Source organism: Pleurodeles waltl, chromosome 1_1 (genome assembly GCF_031143425.1).
Source record: "Pleurodeles waltl isolate 20211129_DDA chromosome 1_1, aPleWal1.hap1.20221129, whole genome shotgun sequence".
NCBI lineage: Eukaryota > Metazoa > Chordata > Amphibia > Caudata > Salamandridae > Pleurodeles > Pleurodeles waltl.
The window spans coordinates 620,538,901-620,566,800 of NC_090436.1; the positions used below are offsets into that span (position 1 = coordinate 620,538,901).

Sequence of the window (27,900 nt, forward strand, 5' to 3'; positions counted from 1 at the left end):
GAGAAGAGGTCATGGCTGAGGTCTCCTCTCAGGTATTCTGGGGGGGGAGGGGGCGGGGGGCAGGGGGTGCAGCCCTCTCAGCACAAGGAGTAATGAATGGCCAGATGTTAGAGGGGCAGAGTCATTAGGGGAGGTCTTAGGTGGGTGAAAGGTTTTACAACAGCCTTTGGTTGTTGACAAACCTGGAGGAAGCAGTCGAGTTTTTGAAGATACCCATTGTTCGGGATGCTATGGTAGGTAGCTGAGGGAGTGACTGTATTCAAAGTTAGGGATTTTCCTTCTGGTGAAAGTGAGTGGTACCGGTGGAGTTGCTTAGAGCTTTTCAGAGGGAGGAGGGCACAAGTTGTAGACCGACTTTATTGAACCTTTTGTGGTGGGGACTGTGTGAATGGGTTTTCACTTTGACTGAGCTATTGATAAGTGCTATTTTATTTTACCACTGGTAGGATAGGTACTACACAATGGTGCAGGAGAAATGGCAGGGTCTAGAATACATAAGGACGGTTGAGGTTGTTGCAGGGTAGATAATTCCAAATGGGTAGAGTGGCACTACAGTCACTCTCAGAGGAGGGGAGAAGCAAAGGCTATACTCAATGATTTCATGTTGACATAAGACTAAGTAAGATAAGGTTTGTGTGTGGCTGGATGTTTTCTTGGGCTATGTTGTGGGAAGTTCAGGGGTGGGATCTGTGAAGGCAAAAGTTAGGCTGTGAGGCGCAGACAGGGGTTAATGTGTAACAGACCTGTTCTTTTAAAGTGGTGGAGTTCTAATTGTGCCATCTCAACCGAAGTAATGCTGAACACACAAAACGTAGATGTACTCTTTGTGAAATGTCAAATGAAGTTATGCCATGGACCATCTCACCATTGGGAATGTTGTTCTTTCCTGGGCTTTAAGTGAAATGGGTCCTCATTGGCCTATCACTCTTCAGCAATTAAGAACTGACTTTGAGAGGGCTCCCTATTGGGACCCAAATTTATGTCCATTACCGACTAATTTCTTAACAAGGATATCTCAACAATTGCTATAAAAACTATTAAGGTACTCGAGGTCATGAGGTAGCTCATATTTACATTTCACATTTTTTACTTACTTTACTTATCGAACAGTATTTGCATTTGTTACAATGCTGTTTTACAGTCGTTTTTTTTTTTCATGCAGCATATAAATCTTGTATTGTGCATACTTTAAACTGAGTGGGCTGTAGGTGCTTGTGCAAATTCAGGTTGTGGGTGGTTGTTTATAGTAGTCATGGGTAATCACTGAGAGTTTTGGAGTTGAGGCTGATGTTAGTGTGAGACTGAGTGCCTGCTAGTGGGTCATAAAGGTGCTCCAAATGCATGCTCTTCCAATCCTTGGTTCCTCTGTGGAACTCACAGAGCAGTTGTGCGATGTTACCTACAATTGTGATCATACATGAAAGTGTGTGAAGGAGGTTCAAAACTGTTGAGATTTTGAACTTCGAAAAACAAAAAGAAGTTGAGTACTTATAGAGGGATAGATCCTTCTCCCACCTCGCCGCCAAGACCTCGAACTCCCTCCCCACCAACCTATGCAAGACCCAGGACCTCCTCACTTTCAGAAAGCACCTCAAGACATGGCTTTTTGAGCAGTAACCGGCAACCCCCCCCCCACACACACACACAGCACCTTGAGACCCTAACGGGTGAGTATTACGCTTAAGAACTTTTTTGATTGATAGATGGGTGTGGTGGCTGGTGTAATGAAGGAGATGCACATAAATCGGTACAGATAGTGAAAAACGGATACAGAAAAGGAAAGATGTGGTGTGAAATATGCAGATTCAAGGTTTCACAAAGATGTGAGAAGAAAAAGGGTACCTTCCTCCGAGAGGCTGGAGAGGAAAGTGATTTGAATGGGAGAACATGAGTGAGTGCAAAACTGAAGGCCATTACCCTTTCCATAGACGTAAGGTTTAATTCAGTTTCATATTTTCAGAATTGAAAAGTTTTAAATCCTAATTTTGTCAACAATATCAGTGTCTTGTAGGCCCATATCTATTATTGTGTTGTTTGTCGGGGTGGAACAACAGAAAGCTCAGCGAGAGGCACTTAAATACTAGCCAATTGGAACACTGTGTGAAGCAGAGTATTTTAGTTCACATGTTTTAAAATAATCTCTTAATTACATACACCCCAAATATTGGAAAGGATTCATGGTTACCATAATCTGGCCATGCTCCTTTTAAATACACCCAGCTCCCCGCCCCCACCTTTTACATCAAACATCAGTCGTTCGTTAAGACTATAACGAAATACCTCACTTTGGCAAAGGCATTTGGCAAGGGATTCTGCTTCCACCTTAATGGTTCAGCAATATGTTGGATACTATTCATGTTTAAGAAGGGTAGGCTGAGATTCTTTTCTACAGGGAATTGTGCAGGTTAAGGGTCGGACCGTATATCACACGATTTTTCAAAAAGTATTCATAAAGGCATCGCAAAAAACACGAAATGCTTACGATCAGTTTTTTGTGTTTAGCAATGTGTTTGCGATCCGTGTGTGTAGTGTTTTATCAAAGTGAATTGCACATGCTTGGAACGGAATGAGCTTACAATATTTGGTTCAAGGGTATAAATGTTTAGAAGTATTGTTTTAACCTCATTGAAAATATTTTTGGCTAAAGTTGGGTTGTAAGAGTGTCAGTGGAGCATTGTGATGAAGCATTTGAATACTTTTTTAAATACAGTATTAAATGAATTACAAATAGTGTTCGGTGTTTGAAACTAGTGGGAATGTAAGTAAAGGCGGTGTCTGGCGTCGGTGGAGGACTGTGTTTGAGAATGCTGTGACGGGTTGTTGTGGAGGCAGTTGCCCTGCGATGGCTGAATTGTATCCCCTTACTCTTGGGATGTGTCTGCAATGTCCAGTCAGGCCATTTCCTTCCTGTGTGGTAAACAGTGTAAATGCCAGTGTGTGTCATTACTTGTGGGAAGCAGCTTGCTTCCTACTCACGCTTTCATCCACTCATGTCCTTTTTGTTGCTTGACTGCCATTTCCTCCCTGGTGACAGTCAGTTTGACCTTTTACCCTGCCCCGGCGCGCCCCATATCCCGCAGCTTGGCCACGCGCCAGTCTCCCGGCCACTCGGGCATCGTGGGCGGTGTTTTGTGAGAGACAAACCATGTAGCCATCTAGCTGCTCGTTCTGTACAGTTCCCTATGAAGTGTCTCTTCTACCAGCAGGGTGTCAGCTGGACGCGGCGCACGCCCCACTGGCAGAGCCAGGCCCGCCCTCCTCTTCCTTGCTGTAGCGGTGCGCCTGCCTTGCCTCCTGCCTGCTATATGATTGGCTGGAGCTCGCGCGTGGCCGTCTTGGTGGTGATGCTGATGTGCGCGCGCGCGCCCCAGTGCTTGCTGTATTGCTGGGAGCGGTACTGGTATAAGAAGGTGCAGCAGCCCGGAGCAGAGATGGGGTAGGTGAAAAGGAGCAGTCTGGCTATGTGTGTCTGCGTTTTTATTCTCTCAGAGAGCACGTCCGCTAAGCAAATGACACTGTTGTGACAGAGTATTCACGGGCGTGCAGGGAGCTCCCACCCTTTGACAGCTGGGGGGGGATGGGTAAGAGCCGGGCCATCATAGCAGTGGGAGTGTCTAGGATGCTCTAGGTCTAAACCCACACCTCAGCCCAGTGACGGTTAAAGGCTGAAGACAGAGGAGTCTTGGTGGTGCTGGGGTGGGGGGAGGGGGCGCAGGGGGTATAAAAGGACGAGGGGTTTGCAGCCCCGCGGGTTTGGTCTTTGTGGTACTGGTGCGCTGCGGATGAAAATCACTGGTACCCAAGCTTGTCTTTCTTTGTATCAGGATGTAATGGTTATTGTGGTGTTGTGTATTGTGTACGCTGTTTATGCGCCGCCGGACACACTGGTGCCTGCAGCGATCAATAGTAAGGATTCGATGCCGCAACCAGCGGAACTAGGACCTATCGGAATCCGAAACCGACTACGGTGCCCGTCACCTAAGTTTATGTATTAGAGAGGTGTGACTGACTTGCCCACCCCTTTGTAGATATATTTCTGTATGCATTTAACTAGGTCAGCAACAAGAACATCGTTTCCTTTTGTAAGCAAGTTGATCCTCCCTTTTTTAGAGTGTACAGTCGCTCACATTTCAGTTCATTACAGCCATCATGTTTTTCAGGGTTTCTTGGACATTGCTACTCCCAAATACCACTACGAACAATCTTAGGGTGTCGGTCGTCTTTATGCATCAAACGTGAACATTTAACATTGTGCTGCTCTTCTCCCCCCCCCCTTACTATATTTGATTCTGCATTGTAGAGGTAAATTACAAAAAAATACTACAATATGTACATTTGTTGCCTCTCAGTACTTTTTGTTTGTAAACATGAATGCACACCAGCAGGCCGTAGAAGACCACATTCTAATAGTAAGTATACTGGGGGCTTTTTCACTCAGTTACATCTTCTGTTGGCACACTCTCGTAAACTGTTCTTATAAAACACACTTGTTTCATATGCTGTTTTTTTGTGCGCAATGTTGGAAGTTATTTTGTTTTAAAATCACAGTTTCGGATGCTAATAACGTGAAACTAATTAGACCATCATAATAGAATTTAATATTTTCTTCTTCAAAAGTGGAGCAAAAGTAGTGCGGATGAAGTGTGCAGATCCACCAGAACATACCTAAGTAGTTTGGATTTTATTGGAAATATTGTCAGGCCTTTTGCCACATCCTGAAGCTGTAGGATCCACATAACTGTATCGAGAGCTTGACAGAATGTTTTTGCCACTCCACAGCATTCTTGGTCAGAGACTGGAATTTAGGCACCCAAGGCTGCCTTGACTCGTGGGTTGCTCGCATAAGCGTTCAAGGACTGATTCATGAGAGCTGATAATGATTGATCCAGATACAGTATAACATTGTTTTGATACGCGCTCTAAAAACGTCTAGACACAGTTATTACTTTTAATATGTCTATCACTTTAGAATGCACATACAACATACATTAAGAAACCCAGTGAAACCACTGTCTGCAGCCTCTGCCTTTTCTGCTACATCCAAGGAAATAAACGTATATACAGCGATTTTTAGGTTGTTATGCTTTCTGTTTTGCCATCGGAGCTCTTATTGTGTAATGGGTTAATATTAGGCTATCCACTGTCAGCACAATGAGTATCCCTGGAGTAGTCACTATTACTGAGTTTTTGACATAGGAAACCGAAAGTACTATGGGGATCTTGTTGACTCTGCAACATGTAGACTCTAATGGTGGTTAGGGTCAGTTTTGTGCGGTCCCTCCATTGCATATGTTTATTCTTGTTTTAGTTTACAAATAAGCCAATCTCTCAATTTTAATATTAAAGCTGAATAAATCTGACTAGGATCCATTTTCATTAGATATGTTAAGTCATTATGGCCCCCTCTGCCTACTTCCTATAGTTTCTTGTTATCTCCCTATAGGCTATTGCCATCACCCCTCAAACCCACAACCCACTAAGCCTACCATACTTGTAGAACAGATTCATAGTCCTTAATTCTACTAACTGCATCTTTACAAATTGAATCAGATTGTGGTCTGCTGTGGAAACCTGAGAACCATTTGTAAAACGACCCATCTATTACCAAGTTTAGAGCCATAACGATGGCAAGTTGTGTGCTATATAAATGCTAATAAAATACTCTAAATTGATACATTCCAATGCCCTCATTGCATTGGGGTGTTCAGTCTAGCCTTTGCATACTAGTAGGGCCATCCAAAAGTTAAAATGGCTATTATGGGCTTATTTAGAACCGTGGCTGCACATTTTCTATAGTTAGGTGGTCCCTGAGACTAAGGAGGCAGATATATTTGGATCATATGTGATAACCTCATGCTTCCAAGAGTTCTGTGCTCTGGAGGAGCTTCTGTTCATGTTGGTGACATCTAAAAAGTGGAGGTATCCTCCATCACTTGATGAGATCTAGGTCAATATTGCATCTCACAGTCCTGTTGTTGAGAACTGGAAGATGGCGGCAAGTGTCTCTTAAACTCTCACTTAGCTGTGGGCAGTGATGAGACTTGTGATCATGCTAGCTGTGCAGAGGCTAGTCATTGTGACACAGTCGGTCCCACAAAACAAAAGTTCACGTTCTTGCACAGTCACCTATCTGGGCTTTGCTCTCCTACACATTTGTTTGTGTGCGTTGGAGTTGTACACATCTTTAACCCAGTATGCATGGTCAGCCGCAAAACGCACACAGTCTCCAGTAGATGTGCTTCAGGCTTTGGCCAAGCCAGGGGGAAACATGCAGCACACTGCTCAATGACCAAGAAGTAGTAGCTCGTTAAAGGCCCAAGTTTGTAGTTGGAGATTATCTAACGCACTGTCTAAATGTATGTTCAGTTCCAGAAAAAGCTTGAAAACATTTTTCCTGTGTACTTTCTTTTTTAATTTCAAAGAAATCTTATTGATTTTGTTTTGTATAATCCAGACATAAGAAAATGCACAAAAAAAGAAAAATAATTTCAAGTAAAATCAAGTAAAAGTAAGAGACCAAAGGGAAAAAGTAAGTCATATATGTGGGAGTACATAGTTGATGGAAGAAGATAGGTCAGATAGGGTTGTGGATGAAATATACTAATACTCTGTAATTAGTAAGGTGATACTATGGTACAGGGTAAAGGCGTTGAGAATAAAATGTACATTCAGCATCTATAGATCAGCATGAAATCATTATACATTTCCATTGAAAAGTATTTGAAAGCAGTGGTTGAAGTGAAAGGCTAATTTTTCTTGAAGTATGTCAGCTCATTGAGGATTCTCATTAGGAAGTGTGTGTGTGTGTGTGTGAGAGTGCGTGCATTGTGTGTGAAATAGCGGAAAGGGCTATGGTATGAATAATTGTCAGCAAGGAAGACTGGGTTAGGATGGTTAATGGCTGGGGCATGTGGCCTTATGGAGGTTTACAAGTAACAAAATAGGAGTCAAGGATTCCCCACAGATGCCTATAGTTCTGGTTTCCATGGGGCACACTGCAGAGCAATGTTGTCTGCACCTGTCACGTGTGCAATCCAGTTCAACCACGACTTGAAGGAAGTGGAAGCAGTGTTTTTCCAATTGGTAAGGTTGGATCTGCAGGCGGAAGTTAGTAAAATACTAGAAATGTGTCATTGGTGGAACTCAGTCGGAGGACTACAAAACCCCATAGGGATGATGAAACCCCCATTTAATCTGAAATCCAAAAACAATGATAGAAATTTAATTATTTGGTCCCAAAATGCAGAGACCGCACTTCAGTGGAAGATCGGGTGAGGTAAGTAACCATTTCCTTTATTACAATTTCAATGAATCGGGTCATTTTGAAGGCCAACTTCATGGAGGCTTGAGGGGGTCCAAAACAATTCTGTAGAGGAGTCAAAATGTGGTCTGAGAGTGTGCCGGTATGATTTTGTGGGAAGACAACTGATTTTCCATATTGATTTTCAGTTTTCTTGAGAGATAGATTTATGTTCGTCCCATCTGTCCTGTGTGTTTAGGTTTAGGCATTTGGAGAGTGGTTGTAAGAGTTTGTAGTACCTCGAGGAATGTATGTCGGAACAAGGCATGCTGGAACCACGCATGCCTGAACAACGCAGTCGGAACAACGACCGTGATGTTACCACTAATGCCTTTACCGCGAATGCCTTAACAACGATTTTTCATTGTTAAGGCATTCCTGGTAAAGGCATTAGTGAACGGCATGTATGATTCCAGCGTGCAACCCCCACCCCTAAAAATTACCATGACCCCACCCCCACCCCTGCCCCTAAATTACTGCGACTCCCTACCCCACCCTAAAACCACCCCCACCCCTAAAACCTAAATTACCCCAAACTGCCACCCTGCCCCTAAAACCTAAACCACCCCAACCCCCACCCTGTCTCCAAAACCTAAACTACCCCAACCCGCCCCTAAAACCACCCTGATCCCCCACCCCTAAAATTACCCAGACCCCCACCCCTCCCCTAAAATTACTGCGACCCCCCCCACCCTACCCCTAAAACCTAAACTACCCCCAAAAAGTAAAAATATCCAAGACCCCCACCCCTGCACCTAAAACAAAAAATACCCCCTCACCCCCATAAACTAAAAATACCCTGACACCCCACCCCTAAAACTAAAAATGCTCCAACCCCCCTTTCCCTGCCCCTTAACCACCCAACCCCCCCACCCGTCCCTAAAACAGCCCCAGTCCCAGCCCCACTTACCTGATCATGTCGTCCTCTGCCGACTCCCTTCTTCTGTGCCTTAACCACGCATGTGCGGGGTTCAGCACATGCGTGGTTAAGGCACTGATTAAGGAAGTCGTGGTTAACAAAAGCGTTGTTCCGCTTTCGTTGTCCACGACTTTGTTGTACGTGAGTCCTGGTTCAGGCTGCTTCCGGTATCTCGAGACATGGTGTCCAGAACTATTAGCTACTCTCATCGGTCTAGGTAGACAAGGGTCTTGGGAAGATGGTTTAGCTTTAGATATGCAAGATTCAAGCTTAAGAAAATTATAGAAATCCATATTGTCTAGGTTGTAGTGGTTCTGAAGCTCTTTAAAAGTGAGTGGCTGTTTTTTTGAGCCTAATTGCCTCAAAAAGTTAATACCTTTGGAAGACCAAGATTTCCAATGAAGTGAGGCACCATCAGTCTTAAATCGCGTTATTCCAAAGAGAAAGCAGGTTAGAAGATTTTATCGAATATTCAAGGTGGTTATTTAGTTTTTATAGGGCCAGTTTAGTGTTTTGAAATATTTGTTTGACTGGTAGGGAAGCTTTAATTTTTATAGATATGTTAGGGTGAGAATCTTTCAAGATAGCAGGGTTAACCAAAAACCATCCTGGAGTGTAGTCAAGTGATGGAGATAGCCACATGGAACCCTGTTTTGCCAGGAAGGCTGATCGATAATTTCTAAAGTTTGCTAAGCTTACTCCACCAGACCATGTGTACTCTTAACATTGGACTGCACCATATGGTTGCTCAAGTATCAAGCACTTAAAAACACTAGGTGTTTCTGGATCCATAGAAAAATATTAGCCTAGCAATCAAGTCAGGAGCAGTTTATGATGTTTTGTCAATCAGTCATTTGCGAGGAGAGTCTGATTGGCAGTTTTTCTACTAGGCTGATCTGCAGGATTTGGTTTTGATCTGGAGCAAGATGAACACTTCAGCTCCTAAGATAGAAATCAATAAAAACAACTTCTTATATAGTGTTCTTTACTTTGTGGATGGGGGGCTGCTGAACGGGCAAGAGGTGTATCCCTTCCAGACAAACCACCTGAATAATAGAACAAGCAGAATGTTGTAAGGAAAAAATGTGGAAGGTGACTCCTCTGCACTGACGCTCCTTAACCAGTTAGGTACGGGTCACGACCAGTGGCCGACACCAGGGAGGGGTTTAAAAAATCCTTGCGTGTGTCGTAACCGAGGATTCTTCTTTTTTTTTTTTTTAAACCCCGGGAAACACAGAAGCTCTTCTGTGTCTCCCCCCGACCCCCACCTGCCCCTTTGTGACGTCAGCGCACCGCATGTAAGTACCAGCATTGACCGTTGTGTGATCTATTCCTGTCACAGGCACTAGGCCTACCCACACGAGTGAGGTACCATTTTTATTAGGAGACTTGGGGGAATGCTGGGTGGAAGGAAATTTGTGGCTCATCTCAGATTCCAGAACTTTCTATCACCGAAATGTGAGGAAAAAGTGTTTTTTTTTTTTTTACCCCAAATTATGAGGTTTGCAAAGGATTCTGGGTAACAGAACATGGTGAGAGCCCCACAAGTCAGCCCATCCTGGATTCTTCTTGGTGTCTATTTTTCAAAAATGCGCAGGTTTGGTAGGTTTCCCTAGGTGCTGGCTGAGCTAGAGGCCAAAATCCACAGCTAGGCACTTTGCAAAAAACAGCTCTGTTTTCTTTAGGAAAATGTGATGTGTCCACGTTGTGTTTTGGGGCATTTCCTGTCGCGGGCGCTAGGCCTACCCCAACAAGTGAGGTACCATTTTTATCGGGAGACTTGGGGGGAACGCTGGGTGGAAGGAAATTTGTGGCTCCTCTCAGATTCCAGAACTTTCTGTCACAGAAATGTGAGGGAAAAGTGTTTTATTGGCCACATTTTGAGGTTTGCAAAGGATTCTGGATAACAGAATCTGGTGAGAGCCCCACAAGTCAGCTCATCCTGGGAACCTGGATTCCCCTAGGTGTCTAGTTTTCATAAATGCACAGGTTTGGTAGGTTTCCCTAGGTGCCGGCTGAGCTAGAGGCCAAAATCTACAGCTAGGCACTTTGCAAAAAACACGTTAGATTTCATTGTAAAAATTTAATGTGTCCAGGTTGCCTTTCCTGTCGCGAGCATTAGGCCTACCCACGCAAGTGAGGTACCGTTTTTATCGGGAGACTTGGGGGAACACAGAATAGCACAACAAGTGTTATTGCCCCTTGTCTTTCTCTACATTTTGTTCCTTCCAAATGTAAGACCGTGTGTAAAAAAGACGTCTATTTGAGAAATGCCCTGTAATTCACATGCTAGTATGGGGACCCCGGAATTCCGAGGTGTGCAAATAACCACTGCTTCTCAACACCTTATCTTGTGCCCATTTTGGAAATACAAAGGTTTTCTTGATACCTATCTTTCACTCTTTATATTTCAGCAAATGAATTGCTGTATACACGGTATAGAATGAAAACCCATTGCAAGGTGCAGCTCATTTATTCAATCTGGGTACCTAGGGATCTTGATGAACCTACAAGCCCTATATATCCCTGCAACCAGAAGAGTCTAGCACACATAACTGTATATTGCTTTAAAAAATCTGACATTGCAGGAAAAAGTTACAGAGTAAAACATGGAGAAAAATTGCTGTTTTTTTTCAGCTCAATTTCAATATTTTTTTATTTCAGCTGTTATTTTCTTTAGTAAAATATTGTAGGATCTACACAAATGACCCCTTGCTGAATTCAGAATTTTGTCTACTTTTCAGAAATGATTAGCTTTCCAGGATCCAGTATTGGTTTCACACCCATTCCTGTCACTAACTGGAAGGAGGCTGAAAGCACCAAAAATAGTAAAAATGAAGTATGCCCCAGTAAAATGCCAAAATTGTGTTGAAAAAATGTGTTTTGCTGATTCAACTCTGCCTTTTCCTGAAAGCTGGGAAGATGGTGATTTTAGCACCGCAAACCCTTTGTTGGTGCCATTTTCAGGGAAAAAACACAAGCCTTCTTTGGCAGCCCTTTTTTCCCTATTTGTTTGAAAAAAACAATGTTAGCAGTATTTTGGCTAATTTCTTGGTCTTGTCCAGGGGAACCCACAAACTCTGGGTACCTTTAGAATCCCTAGGATGTTGGAAAAAAAGGATGCAAATTTGGTGGGGATAGCTTATGCGGACAGAAAGTTATGAAGGCCTAAGCGCGAACTACCCCAAATAGCCACAAAAGGGCTCAGCACTTGGGTAGGGGGGGGGGGAGCCCAGCAGCTAAGAGGTTAAGGCCACAGCCCATTTTTAAAAGATTGAGCTGTATATTATTATTACTGCTCAGGTTTTCCTCACATGTTGAAGGTGGGGAAAATGGTTGACCTTAAAAGGGAAACAGATTTTAAATATGCATAGCAGAAGACATTTACCTCTAGCTGTACAAATCAGAACCACTATATAATGGGATACTCTGCCAAAGGCTACAATGGGACATTTATGGGTCTCCCCCAGAAGCAGCCTATTTCTCTGCTCAAGGAGAACTAAAGCAGGCATTCTGTTTATTCCATGGATAAGAGTGCCCCAGGGGAGCTTTGGTCATTAAGTCATAAAAATTGAGGAAAAAAAAGCATCTTATAGCCACAACGAGCATCTAGACTGCTATCCCTACAGCTTTTGAAGGGATAAGCCTTAGTAGCTCCTTATGTAGTTCTTTACTGTCCCGGAAACACGTTCGGCCAGAGCCTGAAATCCCAACAAAGCTTCCTTATGTTCAGGAAAAACCTGAAACTGCCTTGTACAAGGAAGATTTTATAACTGAAATCAGTACACCTCTTGCCTTCCAAAGGACAGGTACCTCCTTCGAGCATTGATTCAGTGTAAAACTCTGATCCTTCACTTCTTCAAAGGTCCTTCTGGCTGAAAGGAATCTATTCCAGATGTTCCCCCAAACACTTTCTTTAAAGTGCTATGTTGAGAAGAGAACAGCTATTTTGTGGAATACATGGAATAGTAGCATCCATCACATACTCCATTGTTGCTCAGAGGTGGTGGAAAGGTACTGTATTAAAACCAGTTAAAAATGTAATACATATTTAGTTTGTCCACTCATAGTTCCAATTAATGAACTGGCTTCTTTAATTGTACTCAAGGCCTTTAAATTAATGTATGATCACAAATTACATGGAGGATGCCTGTTTATAGTGAATCACATTTGATTAATTTCCGCCAAACAAAAATAGCAATTAAACTTGCTGAACTGCTAAACTCTTTTCCACAGATTCTGATAGTGTGAAATGTGTGTGCTTTGATTGGAGAATCAAAGAATAATCGGGTAACTACACAGCGGCCTTTGGGTATGTGTAGACAGAGGGCTGAGTAGTGGATTCAAAGATGATTTTGAGAAGGGACATCATCCGGCAGGCTTTGGGAATCAGAGTTGCTGGTGCAAGTTCTTAGTTAATTCTCAACCCAAGGCTCTTATAGTCATATTGAACTTAACAGTTTAACAGCCTACTACACTGGCCTTGTTTTAAGTCTCACTTGACAGCTTTGCCAGTCTGTTGTTTAAGGTCAATAATCATTAGTATGTTAAAACATATAAATGTTTAGTCTTTGGATCAGAGCTTCCTCTTGATTACTTGGCTTTCTTTTCCATCTTATTTCCCTCCTTCTTATTCGAAGGCTTTCCGCCCTATTCTTTTTGTCCTGCCTCTGTAAACTTTTTTCTTTACAGTGTTCCGATTAGTTGTCTTGTCCTTCCACTGCTTGCATCGATAGGACTACCTTTTAGGTCTCGCCTAGTAGGCAGCCCATGTGCTCTCTGTTGCTGCAAGGTGTATTGTTAGCTTACAGTGAACTGAAAGCTCGCCCATTGCGTGTATAGGTTCGCTTTCTCGTCACTCTTTCTACTTATTTGTTAGCATGTACAGTCTTTCATTCCTTTTCTTTTTCGTCACACCCATGGTGCATGGATGCATTGCTGAGTCCTTACGCTGCTCGCTTTTTCAGGCAGTGTTTTTTTCTTTTTCATTAATAACTCTGGTGGAGTCTGTGTGTTTTGCAGTTGTCTTCCTAGTGTGCTTCTCTTCCCTTCTCTGTGTTGCTGCCTCTTGCAGGTGTGGGTCTCCCCTGCCTCAAGTGTGGTGCATTCCCCCTTGTGTGTTCCCCACCTCCTTTGCTTTCTCTACATTGTGCTTTACCCCTCCCACCTCCATGTTACACAGTCTCTCCTGTTTGCTTTTCTTCCCTGCCTTCTGCCCTCCACGCTGCTCTCCCTCTCACCCTTTTGCACTACCTCATGCCCTCTGTGTTATTGCCCCCTTTTATGTCCCCCATGTTACTCCTGGCCCTCTGTGTTGCTTTAACCCCCACCAGCTCCCGGTGTTGCTTCTGTGCCCTTTGCCTGGTTAGCTTTCCCCCACTTAGTTTGAAGAGGAAAAAAAAACACTTTCACAATTTTTTTTTTCTTTGTATTTACTGACCCGAGTATGAATGGTAAATAAAAATTAAAAAGTGTCTTTTTGTGCGTGAACGCCCCCAAATGACGCAATCAGCTTTTTTTTTTTTTTTTTTACTAGGCACAGCATAAGGGTGGTGTACAGCATAGCTAAAAGGTATTGGTGCGCTGCTTAATCCCTCAAATAACTGCCCCTCCACACCTTGTTTGTCTCACTTATGCCCTCCTCAGCTCTGTTACATCCACTACCTCCACGCCCCTTCCCTGTTTGCTCCAAGTTTCATGCATGCCATCTAGATATGGCAGAAAGACAATTTACAAGGTGTTGCCTGTCTGTTTGTTTGTCTGTCTATCTATCTATCTATCTATCTATCTATCTATCTATCTATCTATCTATCTATCTATCGCCAAACAATACTCTTTCAGGCTTGGTGTGTCGCATAAATTATGCAACAAAGGGAAGCAGAGAACTGGGTAGTTCTCAAGATTAGGTGGAGAGCAGCTCCTGTATAGAGCACTGTACAACACCAGTGACACTCTGAATCTGCTGACTTCAAATGTCTGTTTTTCTTGCAAAGTTTTAAAGTATAAAATTAGCACAGCGCCATCTATGCAGAGCTAGAAAGGGACAAAGTATTGTGCCATTTCTATTGCAAAGTCTTTAAGCATAGGATAACAAGTACCATCCATGCCATGTGATAAAATTAGAAAACCCTTTTACCTCTCCAGGCACAGTATTATAGCCTTGGATTGGTAAAATACCGCCCAGGCTAACCTGGAATAAATAGAAGTAACCCTGCCATGGGTTTCACTGTTACAGCTCTTCAGAGAGGTTTAGCTTTGTCCAGACACAAGGGAGCACCCAGTATGTCAAAAAATATAATTTGTGGCTTAGAGTGCTACCTAAATTATTCAAAAAAGGGAGTAGAGAACTCTGGGTAGTTCCTAAGTTTAGGTGGAGAGCAGCTTCTATATAGAGCACCCTACAGCAGTCTGATAGCTGTTGGCCTACTCACATTGCTGTCTGATTGTTCTTTAAGTCCCATCCTTCTGAGTAAAAGGTAATGGAGTTTGAAGTGCAGGTACTGTAAACACTCCATGTACATCACCCTTTTGCCTCAGCAGAGCTGTCAAACTCAGAATGCCAGAGGCAGACTGAAGCATAAATGACCATGAGGCACATTTTTTTACCACTTCGTTTCATTTGCCATGATAGCGTAAAATAAAGTAGAGAATAAACTTGCCGAACTTACTTGTTTAGATTCATGACAATTGGAGAGGCAGAAGCATAATGGAAGTCCTTCAAAGTGTGAGGAAGGACAGTGTGTGCTGAGAAGCAATGGCATCAGTAAGATTCACACCTACTGTTTTTAATTAGCTCTTGTACAGTGCATAATGTGCCATTAGTATGGCATTGAAGGTTCTTTTCCGAAAGTATGTGTCAAAGACTGGAATCTGAGATAAAAGGAGGTTGAGAACCCACTTTTTTGTAAAAAAATCAAATTTGCAGTTGTGTTATGATTTATAGTCAAAGATTAATACATCAAGTCAGAGCGTTAAGTCCAAGTGCTTTTATTAGTGCTCATGTGGCCTGAAGATCAAGGATACTTGTTGATGTATTTTTTTATAAAGATTTTTTGCTTGTAGAGGGACAGCCGGCGTGTTTCGCCCCCTTGTGGTGGATTCACCTGGGGCTTTTTCAAGTCTGTAAAGAATGCATAGTGATTGAATCAAGTAGTTAGACATGAAATAGTGAGGGTACTATAGTATGGTGTAAATAGAGGAAATACCGGAATATGGCCGGTTAGTTAAGTGTGGTGATGGAGAAGAAGGAAAAGGAAAGTCACTTAGTCTTTAGAAGAGAATCTTTTCCCAACTAATAGTCCCATTGTGATATAACATAGTGTGGTGAAGAGACGATAAGTAGGTATTCATGGCAAAGGTGCTAAAGATTCATGCGCATGGAATTGTGCCGCCTGGTGGGCAAGACTGGTGCTCGCAGAAAGTGGCTCAAATTGTTATCCCATTAATATGTGTGCATTAATATAAGTTGGTAGATAACATCTAGTAGTAGGTATAACGAAGAATAATCATACCTAATATTGTTCATCAAAAGGAATCCATTATATAGGTCATTGAGAATAATCTGAGTAAAGATGGCATATTGTAAGTAAATATTCTTCTAAAAATATATTAAATGCACTTGTAAGTAATAGTTAGAATTTGACATTATAGTAGAAAATAACATTGCTATAATTCGATACATATATTACTGAGCAGGCCAGATACTATAGGGCTATTACATTAAGTAGGGTAGGAGGACACTGATCAATATGTAGATCTATCCAATCCTGTAATAAAGAATCAAAAGGTACCTTGTATTCAAAATAAAACGTACAAACAAAGGTGAAAGTATCACATGCGTGTACTCTTAAGATGAGAAATATACATTATTGGCACAATGTCTATTGATGTGACAGAATTCTCAGTCCTACGATGGATGAAATAGCAAACAATAGAAGGGGCCTCAATGCACGCGCCCTTTTAGATCGAGATAGATGCATCATACGTAATGTGTCTGTATAAATAAATATCAAGTCCTACGAGGGTAGAGTAGGAAACAGCAGGAGGAGCCTACAACACATGAGTACCTGGTGCATGAAATATACATTACCCTTCAGAAATTCTTGTTGGGTACGGGATACAAGACGTATAAGAGAAGTGGCTGAGAATCGAGTGAATATATTGTTATCTCTGTTATAGAAGTGAAAGAAAATGTAGTATCGTACCCCATGTGGAGTCGCTAAAGCAAAAAATAAGCGTCAAAGGTATTGAGTCTTCTTGTTTAAGCATAAGCTCAGTCCTACGTAGGGTATAAAATAGCAGATGGATCCTCTAGTTTGTATGCATTTAGGGTGTAAAATATACATTGTACAATTAGAGATTCATGTATAAAACGGAACACGGAATGTGTGAAAGGAGTGACTATCTCCAGGTGGATATATTGTCTCCATGTAAGATATAAACGAGAATGTCGTGATATACCCGATAACGGGTCGCTTAACGATCCTGTAAATGTGGAGTGTCCCGGGATTAATCCTTCGGTGTTGCGGTGTCCTAGTCCAGCGCCATATAGAATGTAATAGGATTGGATAGTCCTCTTGTATTTATTACACAGTTGAGCACGGAGTCCTACTTCAATTTCCTAGGTCCCGGTTTAACTAATGTAAGTATGTGTAAATGTGTCAGTCATATTTTATAGATTATAGTGGTGAATGAATCGTGCAGAGCTATATCAAGGTGAAAGGACTTGTGTTAATCAGGGGTAGCAGAGTCCCACTTTTGATAGGGTAAAAACCCAAGTTTGATCAAATATGTACCTATAGTTGAGAAGGATACCCCTATGTCAGTTTAATATGATGGTAGTATAAGTCTGCCTGTGAATGAGTAAGCAACAACCCTAACATCATAGGTCTTGATGTTCAGGGATATTCTAGCATATTGCAATGACTATAGCTGGTGCACTGTAAGGTATGGTGTATTCCAGAGAGCAGTCTCTAAAAGTGAACGATAATACTGTTAAGTCGTGGGTTCATGTACCTCAGGTTGTATGATGTTTACTAAGGTTTGCTGCAGGTTAGAAGGGTGCATGTAACATCATATGTATTGATAATATGTAGCAAGACATTTAAGCCGCTAGGAATCTAAAAAACATGAGAACAAAAACATTAGAATTAAACACTCTTGACAAAATAGTATTATATAGTCCATCAATGGAGCTAGTAGTGCCATTCTGGATCCTTGTTGAGACCATATCGGACTGTGTCAAACGGATGATAAGCTTGTTTTCATTTTATCGTCGTTTAAGTTCCAGGTTGCTGCCACAAGGGTGGTGTTTGAGTTTTGTTAAGCCACAGAAATTAAATGTTTGTGTACGGGGGTGACATTTGACAAAGTGTTCAACCCAATTGCTGCCTGATTGTTCTTTAAGTCCCATCCTTCTGCGTAAAAGGTAATGGAGTTGAAGTGCAGGTACTGTTAACCCTCCATGTACATCACCCCTTTGCCTCAGCTGTCCTGTCCAACTCATAATGCCAGAGGCAGATTTAAGCATAAATTGCCGTGAGGCACATTTTTTTACGATTTCATTTGATTTGCCATAATAGCGTAAAATACATAATAAACTTGCCGAATGGACTTGTTTAGATTCATGACAATTGGAGAGGCAGAAGCATAATGGAAGTCCCTTAAAGTGTGAGGAAGGACAGTGTGTGCTGAGAAACAATGGCATCAGTAAGATTCACACCTGCTGTTTTTGTTAATTAGCTCTTGCACAGTGCATAATGTGCCATTAGTATGGCATTGAAGGTCCTTTTCCAAAAGTATGTATCAAAGACTGGAATCTGATTGGTATTGTTAACGTGTTCTGTTTGTATGAGTATGTCAACAAAGTGAGATGTATGTTTTTTGATGTGTGAGAACAAAGGATAGAGCCAATTTCGCTTGTATTCTTGGTAAGCATGGCTGTATAATGCCTGGAATATTTCCTTGTCTGGTAAGTAGCTGATGTTGCCTTTAAAGATAAAAGCGACATATACAGGTAGTAAACGTTGATTAACATAGCACATTTTTTTGTGTGGGCACAGTCTTCATAAATTGAACATGTATACTACCATGTGAAGTTATTAATATAGGAATTGGAACTATCAAGTTTAAGAACTAGATATAGAATTATAGATGGGTAACTTCAGTTACGGGAATGTTTTTCACAGGTGTCATATAGAAGACCAGCACAAAGCCCAGTCACCCAGGCCCAGAAGGCCTTTATTACATAGCAACAGTGGGTGACCGGTTTTGTTATCAAATGTTACATTGTAGCCGTGAAATACCAGGTTTAGAATCTGGTGTAAAGAGGCTTCCTTTGTAAGCCAAATTTATCATATAGAGTTATAGTTGGGCAACAGTGAATTACTGGGATGTTTTCCAGGATTCTGTGTGACATCACATAGACGACAAAAGTGAAGCTCGAGTTGTCTGACGTTACTCAGAACTGCGAGGGGAAAAATATCCCTGTCACTGTTTACCCATCTATAATTTTATGTTATGTACTTCCCCCAAAATCATCTTACCCTGCTTTCAACTGTTACATAGGGGCAGTGGACTAATGGATGAGCCAAATATAACATTGCCCCTACTATGTATCCCTGTGCAAAAAGTAAAAAAAAAAAAAATAATGAAAAACCTTACCTGCCATCCTTGACCAACACCAACCACCTTCTTTGCCTTCCTTCCCTCTGCTGCGCCGTGCTTTCTGCTTTTTTGTTCAAAGCAAACACGCACGGCTGTGCTGACAGGCTCAGAGAGCCCTGCCACCTGGCCTCGACGGCCTTTATGACATAGCAGCAGTGAGGGACTAGTTTTGTTATCAACTGTTGCTGCGTCATAGCAGTGACTTATGACATTCGGAAACTAGAATATACGATAGCTGCTCTCTCTGAGAGCCTTACATAAGTGGTTGCATAGGTAAATCACACCACTGATTTCTTTGGTGGTGTAAAACACAAATGTTATGGTTGTGACAAACCAGACTAGTTTCAACTTTTGGGCCCTCCTATAGCAGCAGCGATGAGTCTAGGTGCAATATTTTTAAATTGCAGCCGAAAGAAAGGCATCCAAGCGCTAGGGGTCAAACACAAGTGGATACTGCTTGCAGAAGGGGTCTAAGTTAGCAGTGCTGAAATATTTCCTGAACACTCAAGGGCTCGATACGGTCCGGTCCGGATGTTGGTAGGCAAAGTGTTCCAGTGTTGATTGGCCTGAAGCATCAATGCGTGACCACCGAGACGGCGTTGTATCATTACTGCAATGGGGAACACAGTTTGTGAAGCGGACTGAATATTGCGTCGAGGGATGTAAATCTGAAATTTAGAACACGTTTGAAGCATTACTCTTTTGTGGAAAGCATTGTGGACCGAGCAGAAGCACTTAAAATGATTCTGTTTTCGGTGGGTAAAATAGTGGAGATATTTTTAATTTACTGGTGCAAGGGTGGTAGGAGGAAAGTTGAACAGTCTTGCGGCCGAATATTGCACCACTTGAAGAGGGCGGATTCGGTACTCTGGGGTGCCTTGATGCGATAAGCGCATAGATGACTATATTTCTAGAAGTGCTCAGAAATGGAAAGAATTGTTCACGTTTTGTGAGAGAAGTAGAATGTCTTTTGTTTACAGAGAAAGGGGGGAGGGTCATGAATAATGAGCTGTCATTTTAGAATACCACCCAGCGCCTACCCTCGACACAGTTGCCGAGTCTCTGTTGGGGAGCGGTGTGCCCAGTTCAAATGAGTTATGCCCTATGTGTACACGGTGAACAAATACTAAATTGGGCGAGGTCCATGCTCTCTGGGTATTTATCGATCTTGCTCAGCCTGGGTGAGTTACTTTTCCTACAGTGTGTGGTTATTGACCATAATTGCTCTGTGCATAGCATAAATATTAAAATACTTAAATAACAATCAGCCATCTTTCCTGTGGCAGAAGTAAATGTTTTGTTTCCTTCGGTAGTCCTAGAATATTGTTCGCGTCTGCCTTATGCCACACGCAGCATTTTGCACTGTAGACAGTGGCATCCTAATGATTTTTTGTTAAAAAATCTAATTAGATGCAGTGTCCAGAAATATCAATCACGTTTTCCACACACGACATTTAATTAAGTAGAGCCGGAGGCATTGCTTTCGTTGACAGGAATAGCCTAATTTCTTTCGTGTATTACATTAATTCATATTACGAAATATTTTGTAGGGCTGAGTCATGTAGTCTGCCGAGAAAAATGCTCAATCAATAATATTAGTGTATTTTTTTTTTTAGTCAACCTGCAGTCGTAGGATTCGCAGACACACAATTGTAATTGAATGCATTCATATGGTGTAGGCAGGGGTTAGTTGTCCTGCATATGATTTACATTCTCACAATGCTTTATTTTCACCTGCGCATCCTCTTTCACCATAGATTTGTTTTTACTGTCATGTGCCATCACCTATATTTTATTGTGTGTTTTTTACTGCAATATTTTTAAACTCAAGCTTGGGGAGGAGGGCCGGGAAGAGTGACCCAAAGCGCATTTCCCCAATGCAGTTTTGAATTGCTAAACTGAACATGGCAGAGATACTGCAAAAAACGGCTGTACAGATTTACACCAAATTTGGCAGAAAGCTAGATATTGGTTCAGAAAGGTACAAGGTTAAACATTCATTGATTCAATTTATGTATATATTTAACCCCCCTCCCCCTTTTGCTTTGGGTAGGTGGGGGGGGGGTCTGTAAGGGAGTGTTGTCTCACTGCCATGCACTATCTGATGGCACTCCTTTTATTTGAAAGCCAGGGTTTGGAAAAAATTTCCTAATTGTCCAGAGGTTCATTGGTTGATCTCCTCCAATAAGCAACATAAACATACTGTTTTTAACATGTAGAAGGCATCCTTAACTAGGACCATTGACTAAAGGAATGAAGAAGAAAGAAAAAGGTAGAAAGAGAAAAAAAGAGAAAGGAGGGAAGAAAAAGGATGGAGAGGGTAAATTAAAGGAAGGAAGAAAAAGTTGAAGAAGGAAAGATGGATGCAGTGAAGTGGAAGGAAGTTTGAAATTAGGGAAGAATAAAAAGGAATGAAAAATGGTTTTAGAATTGAAGAGTAGGTAGAGAAAAATCAAAAGGAAGGATATACGAGAGAAAGGAAGGAAAAAGGGGAGAAGTGAGCAAGAGAAAGGAAGAAAAGGAATGAAGCAGAAAAAAGACAAATTAACAAAGGGTGGGAAAAAAAGGAGCAGGGTAAATGAACGGAAAGAGGAGAAAGGAAGCATGGAATGTAGAGAGATGGAGAAGTGCAAGGAAGAAAGAGAAGAATAGGAAGGAAGGAACAAGCATATGCAATGCAATAAGTCTCATATTTGCTTGAGTTGGAGCTTTTGGCACTGTAAATGTATAACTGGACTTTTATTGCCACGTAAATTGGCCAACCCTGCCGTATTATTTTATACTCTCTGCCACATAATTCCAGTGGCCCTGCATATATCTAAAGCACTTCCATGTACCTTCTTCCTCTGTCAGCAGCAAAAAATGAAAATATTGCCATTATTTATTATATGTTTTTATATTATTAGTTTGCCCCCAAACTAGCATGGGGACCCTGAGATGACCTAGACTGAAAGAGCACATTGTGCAGTGAGGTATGGGCAAACATGTTTTGTGAAAGGAATATCCTGCAAAGCATTATGGGGCAAGTTTCTGAGTGCAGCAAATATTGTAGTATCTTGACTGTAATGCTCAGAACAGCCCCTAGAGCCCCATAATAAAACAGGCATTTGCAGTGCAATGGGTCTTGCGTTTGCTCGAGTTAGAGCTATTAGCGTTGTAAATTCCTAACTGGACTTTTCTTGCCACACAAACTGAAAATAAAAAGTAAAACAGTTGACGTAAGTTTTGCTGATTCAAAGTGTCACAGGCGCCATGAGCATGACTGCGCAGGAGAGACAAAAGGAAAAAGAAGTTCGCTTGCAGTCAGTTATCAGCAAAAGTGCAATTATCCATGTAACAGGGTCGATAACCACGGCGGTAACAAAACCACCCCAAGGAGAGACAAACGTAGAGCATTTACCAATGATAATGGTTTTTTGAAAGGCAAGCCCATGAACGAGTGATAATGATGGGCGCCCGGTGGGCGTGGTTAAAAGCCCAGCTACATACCAACTCCTCAGAAATGAAGTGTTTGCGCGCTGCTATGCTCAACCTAAATAGCATTTGTAAGAAACATGGTCATGTAACCATATAATCAACCTTTAGAGGGCATAACGACGTGAAAACAGAATGGCTGAAAGCTATGTAGTGTAACCATGTATGTAGCCCCTAGAGGGCATAGTGCCGTACATATTTTCAGGCCTAGCAGGCCTACTGCAATACTATTACAAACATGACCCTTAAAACAAAAACTACTCCCAGCTGTAAAACAAAACTTTCAGCCATGAGGGAGCTTAAAAAGACTTTGAATGGTGGGAGATGTTACTATTTTGGGGTCCCCCGCTCCCTACCTAGCGTGGGGACCTAGAGATGACCTAGACAAAGGGCATCAGGTGAACAGTTTGGTGGTGGTCCCATTGTCGAAGGACACACATTTGTGTTATGGGCAAAAATGTTTTAAAAAATAAATGCCCCACAAAGCATTATAGGGTGTGTTTCCAGAGTGCATCAAATATTGTAGTATCTGCTCTCCCGTTGTGCCGGCAGAGCCACTTTGAAGATTTCTGTGTTTTTTGTTTTCTATTTTAAATGCTCCAGTTTCTATATTTTTCAACTGCTAAACTTGTACGTAAGTGGTACTGATGCAACTGGTCAACTCGGATTTTCAGAAGGGAAGGCGCATGACAGAATGTAACAGTGGGCTAAGCAAGGTAGCAGTGCTAGGCTAGAAAGAAAAGATGTTAGTCTCTCGGCTGAAATCAGTCACAACAATAACCATATTGCCTTTTGGGTAACGAAACGCACTTGTGCGTCCAGTCAGTCAAGAAATAACAATTGTTCAGTTTTAAGAATGGTGATTTCGTTCTCAACTGTAGAAAGAATTGGAGTAGTGATGGCTTTGGTAATCTGCTGTCCAATCTTTAGATATAGGTCGGTCTCTGGGGGTTACTAGCTCACATGCTAGGCATATTCAGCATGCTGCTATTCAGCCGGTCATGCCTGCCTCTGAACAGCTGCTATGATCTGTGGGGGTGAAATATCTCAGGTGTCTTGTAGTGCAACACATCACTCCTCTTGCTGTATCCATGCTAACCAGCTATTTAAAGGGGAGCTGCATGGTGGGGTTGAGGAGGGCCAGTCGTTATGCGTACTCTCAGACCAAGTCTAATTGTTCATGGTGCGGTCTTCAACGGTGCTGTCAGGGTGGATGGGGAGCATCAGACACAAAAATGTTTGAAGGCAGGAGGAGCGTGCGTGAATGGCGGGGATGAGACAGATGTTTTGGAAGAGGTGAAGAGCCACCTGAAAATAACTAATATGTCCTTCAAAAACAATTATATTTATTGTCAAACGTCCCAATATTGAACAACTACGTCACCAGGGTGCAGAGAAACATTCACTGACCATACATTCAGCATTGCATAGCTACAAGCCAGGGTACATTTAACACCCACAATTGCAAAAATAGACATTACACACATAAAGATGCAAGCAACATAATGTTCTTTTCCAGCCTTTGTGCACAGACAACACAAAGAAACAGCGGCATGCCCAAAACAAGGAAGAGGAGGAAGCAAGATACGGCCACGCAGCGCGAAGCGGCAATGCAAAAGAAAAAAATAGTGCGCCACACTAAGGAATATGGCCAATCAAGCAATAATCCATGTAACAGGGTCAGTCTCCAAAGCTGTAACAAAACAGCCTCAAGGCAGGACAGACGTAAAACATTTACCTATGAAATCAAGGGAATTTTGAAAGGCAGGCCAGGGAACAATTGAGTGATGGGCGTGGTGCAAGCCCACAGATGTAGATTTCAACACGTCAACAGACTGTGCTTGCGCGATGCCTAGGCTCAACCTTAAAAGGGACAGGAAATGAAACCAGAATAGAGGAAGAGACAAAAAAATAAGGATAAGACTGGAAAAGAAAGGAAGAAGGGAGCAAAAGAGGAAGAAAAGGAAAGAAGCAGAAAAAGAAATGAAAAGGGCAGAAAAAAAGAAAAGAGAACGAAATGTCGAAAGGGAAGACTGAAAAAATAAATTGACGAAAGAGGGAAAGTGAAAAAAGGCAGCAGTAAATACGAAAAAAGAAAAAGACTCTTAAATTAAGAAAGTTGAAAAGAGAAAAAAGTGAATGAACATAAGGAAGGAAGAAAGGAAAGGTGTGCAAAAAAAGAGAATCGAGAGTGAAAAAAGAAGGAAAAAGTGGTAGAAGGCATGAGCAAGACAAAAGTAAGATAGAAAAGAATGCTAAAGAGAAAGAAAGAAACAAGGGCAGTAGAGGAAGAAAGAAAAAAGAGAAAATGACAGCAAGAAAGAAAAATGATAAAAAGTAATCTAGAAGAGAAGGAAGGAAAGTGGAGAAACAAGAAGGGGAAGAAAGACAGGCAGAAAGAGAAAGGAGAAAGCAAGAAGAAAGAGATAAAAAATGAATGAAGATGGAGGGTGCACAATGTTTTAAAGTGCTGCCCTAACAAAATGACCGCTGCATAGTCTCTTTTTGCCTGATAGGCAGTTATGAGCGAGCCACTGGTAGCTTGTGATAGCCATGTTGGAGACCTCTAAAATATGAACATATAGTGTATATATGTATCTTTACTTAGAAAAACAAAAGGTTAAAGTGATGCCAGGTGTTGAAATAAGGTAAAAAACTGTTAAAAACCTCTGAAATTCATTAGGAGGTTACTGAGCTATGACTTGCACATCTGGCATGCACTGCCTATGACCTTGTAATAGACCTGATAGTCTTAGGATGGTCTTCCCCACCTCCCAAATGTTTTAGCCTGCTTGCCTCCAATTTTACACAATTTATTTTTGTTGGCCTTTGTACTCCGTGCACTTACCACTGCTAACCAGTGCTAAAGTGCTTGTGCTCAGTCCCCTAAACATGGTTTAATTGGTATGTACCTAATTGACATATTTAGTTTACTTATAAGTCCCCTAGTAAAGTGCACCAAGTGTGCCCAGGGCCTGTAAATTAAATGCTACTAGTGGGCCTGCAGCACTGATTGTGCCACCGACTTAAGTAGCCATTTAAAAAATGTCCCAGGCTTGCCATTGCAGCCCGAAGGCAGTATCACACTACCAAGTTGACTTGGCATTTAAAACCACATGACAAGCCTTAAACTCCCTTTTTATTACATACAAGTCACCCACAAAGTAGGCCCTAGGTAGTCCATAGAGCAGGGTGATATGTTACTAAAACGCAGGAAATGTACATTTAAGTTTTGCATGTCCTGGTAGTGAAAAACTCCCAGATTAGGTTTTAACTACTGTGAGGCCTGACCCTCTGATAGGATAACATTGGGGATTCCTAATTATTATGTTTAATAAGCTGTAATTCCTGAGTGGAAGGTAGGTGTTTAGTACCTATGGAATTGTAAAGATAAATCCTCTATAATGGTGAAGTTGGATTTATTATTCCAGTTTTGAAAATGCCACTTCTGATGGATACAACTACCTGTGGATTCCTCATCTTGAGTCCTCCCAATGCGCCAGCATTCTACGGAAAATCTTCTTCCCAGCTCCCCACGTCGACAAGGATGTCACAATTTCACGGCTCCGCACGCGACTCCGTCTGACGTCACTGTGACAATAAGAGGTCGTTGCCGGCGTGCTGACGTCAGTTCCCTTTTTTGCGTGCCATAGACACTAACCTTTTTCGCCTAGCTCTTGCTACTGTTTCGAAGGTGTTCCCTCTTGTCTCTGGTTACAAAGTCTCCTCCTAGAAAGTCAGGGTTTAAACCTTGTTGGGAGTGCGGGGGTCGCATGTTGGTTACGGACCCTCACGATGATTGCCTTTGGTGCTGAAGTTCAGAGCATGACGTCGAGGAGTGTGTCCTGCCAAAGCATGAATCCAAAGGTGCTGAAGGTGAGAGAAGCCAAACTCTTTTTGGCTAAGGCGAAGAAAGGACATAGAAGTCATCGTATATCATCTTCTCACACTTCTTCGAAAAACATAAGAAGTGGCATCGACGCGACTCTCGGTGTCGTACGGCTGAAAGCCGGTCAAGGTCCAGGTCTCCATCTAGATGGCGCCGTGGGACGTGGGAGGTTAGTCTTACGATGCTTCCACAGCCTCAAAGCCCTCAGGCTTCAATGGCACCATCGGTCTTCGAGGTGGTCACCCCTCAAGGGAGTCCTCGCTTTTCGCCTGGCGTGCAGGATTAAGATGCTCAGCCGGCGCAAGTGCTGCATGAAGACCAGCGGTGTCCTGCCTTCCCAGCTCCGGGAGCGGATCCGGCTGCATTTTGAAATGCCATGTTTAATGCAATGGCCCCTGCTTATGCACCGGCTGGACCCACGGGTCCTTTGGCATATACATTGGGCTCCCCGGCCCCTAATAAGGCAGCGCCGTTCATGCCCTTTTATCCGGCTGAGGGTGCCGGTTCGGCGCAGATTACTTCGCCTCAAAGGCCTATGGCGCCGATGACCTCACCTTATCAGTCGACGCCGATGACGGAGCCTCCGGTGTCCACGGCGCCGATGGGATCAGCTCCGGCACCGGATGGATCCGGATTGGACCGTAGTGTGTTGCCTTCTTCTCCGGGCCCGCGTCTTTCAGTCTTGAAGCTGGTGTCATCGACGTCGGTTAACTTTGTGGACGCCGAGGTTGGAGGCGAGGTTGAGGTTGCGCAGAAAAGCACGGAGGCTTTTAGAGGAACAGGAGTACCAAAGACAGCTACTGGAAGAAGGAGAGATTGCGGAGCCCTTGGGGGAATATCAAGGCCTAGACACTTATCTGGAGTCAGACCTTTCTTCTCCAGGGGAGTTTACAGAGGAAGCGGCCTCTTTCCATTCTGCGGTCAGGAAGGCGGCACATTTCTTGGATCTTACCTTGCCTGCTGCTGAGGTTAAAACTAATATTTTAACCGAGGTCCTGCATCCTTCTTCGGCTTCAGCAGAACCATTGCTCCCATTTAATGATCCTCTTACGAAGCCTATTTTAGAGGTATGGAGGAAGCCTGTGTCATCCCCAGCTGTGAACAGATCTGTGGCAAGACGGTATAGGGTGGCTCATGGAGATCCGGCATTTTGTCAAAGCATCCCACCCTGGAGAGTCTGGTAATTCAGGCCTCATGTGCCCCACGTTCTGCACCAGCCTCCTTCCCTGTGATTTTTTCGGACAGGGAGTCCAAGAGAATGGAGCAGTCGGCCAAGAAGACCTTTTCTCCTGTAGTATGGCCCTGAAAGCAGCAAACGCTACCTTTGTGTTAGGTAGATATGTGCATGCCCTGATGGACATGGCTAAAGCTATGGTTCCAGACTTGCTGCAGGAGATGCAAGGACAATTCGGTGAACTCCTGTAAGATGCTCAGGCTGCAGCTAAGAAGATTATCCAGTCTGGTCTGGATTGTACAGACTCAGTGGCCAGGGCGATGGATACCTCTATCGCTACCAGGAGGCATGCGTGGTTGAGGTCCTCTGGCTCTTCTTCGGATGTCCAGACCACTCTGTTCGACATGCCTTTCGATGGAGAGAAGCTGTTTGGAGCTAAAGCTGAGCAAAGTCTTTGGGTCTGCAGACTTCCACTACTA

General features: G+C 42.7%; 1 protein-coding gene across 10 annotated transcripts in view; it reads left to right on the forward strand.

The window, feature by feature from the left end:
- The window catches only part of APC (APC regulator of WNT signaling pathway), a 548,231-nt gene that overhangs the window by 141,114 nt on the left and 379,217 nt on the right, over window positions 1-27,900 (forward strand). For 2 of the 10 annotated variants that reach the window (XM_069226480.1, XM_069226486.1), the window contains exon 1: window positions 3,345-3,436. The exons of 7 other annotated variants lie outside the window; for them this stretch is intronic. The gene's annotated coding sequence lies outside the window, so the exon portion shown is untranslated. Of the gene's footprint in view, window positions 1-3,328; window positions 3,437-27,900 lie in introns of those variants that run through there. One more of the 10 variants, XM_069226483.1, reaches the window with a different exon arrangement.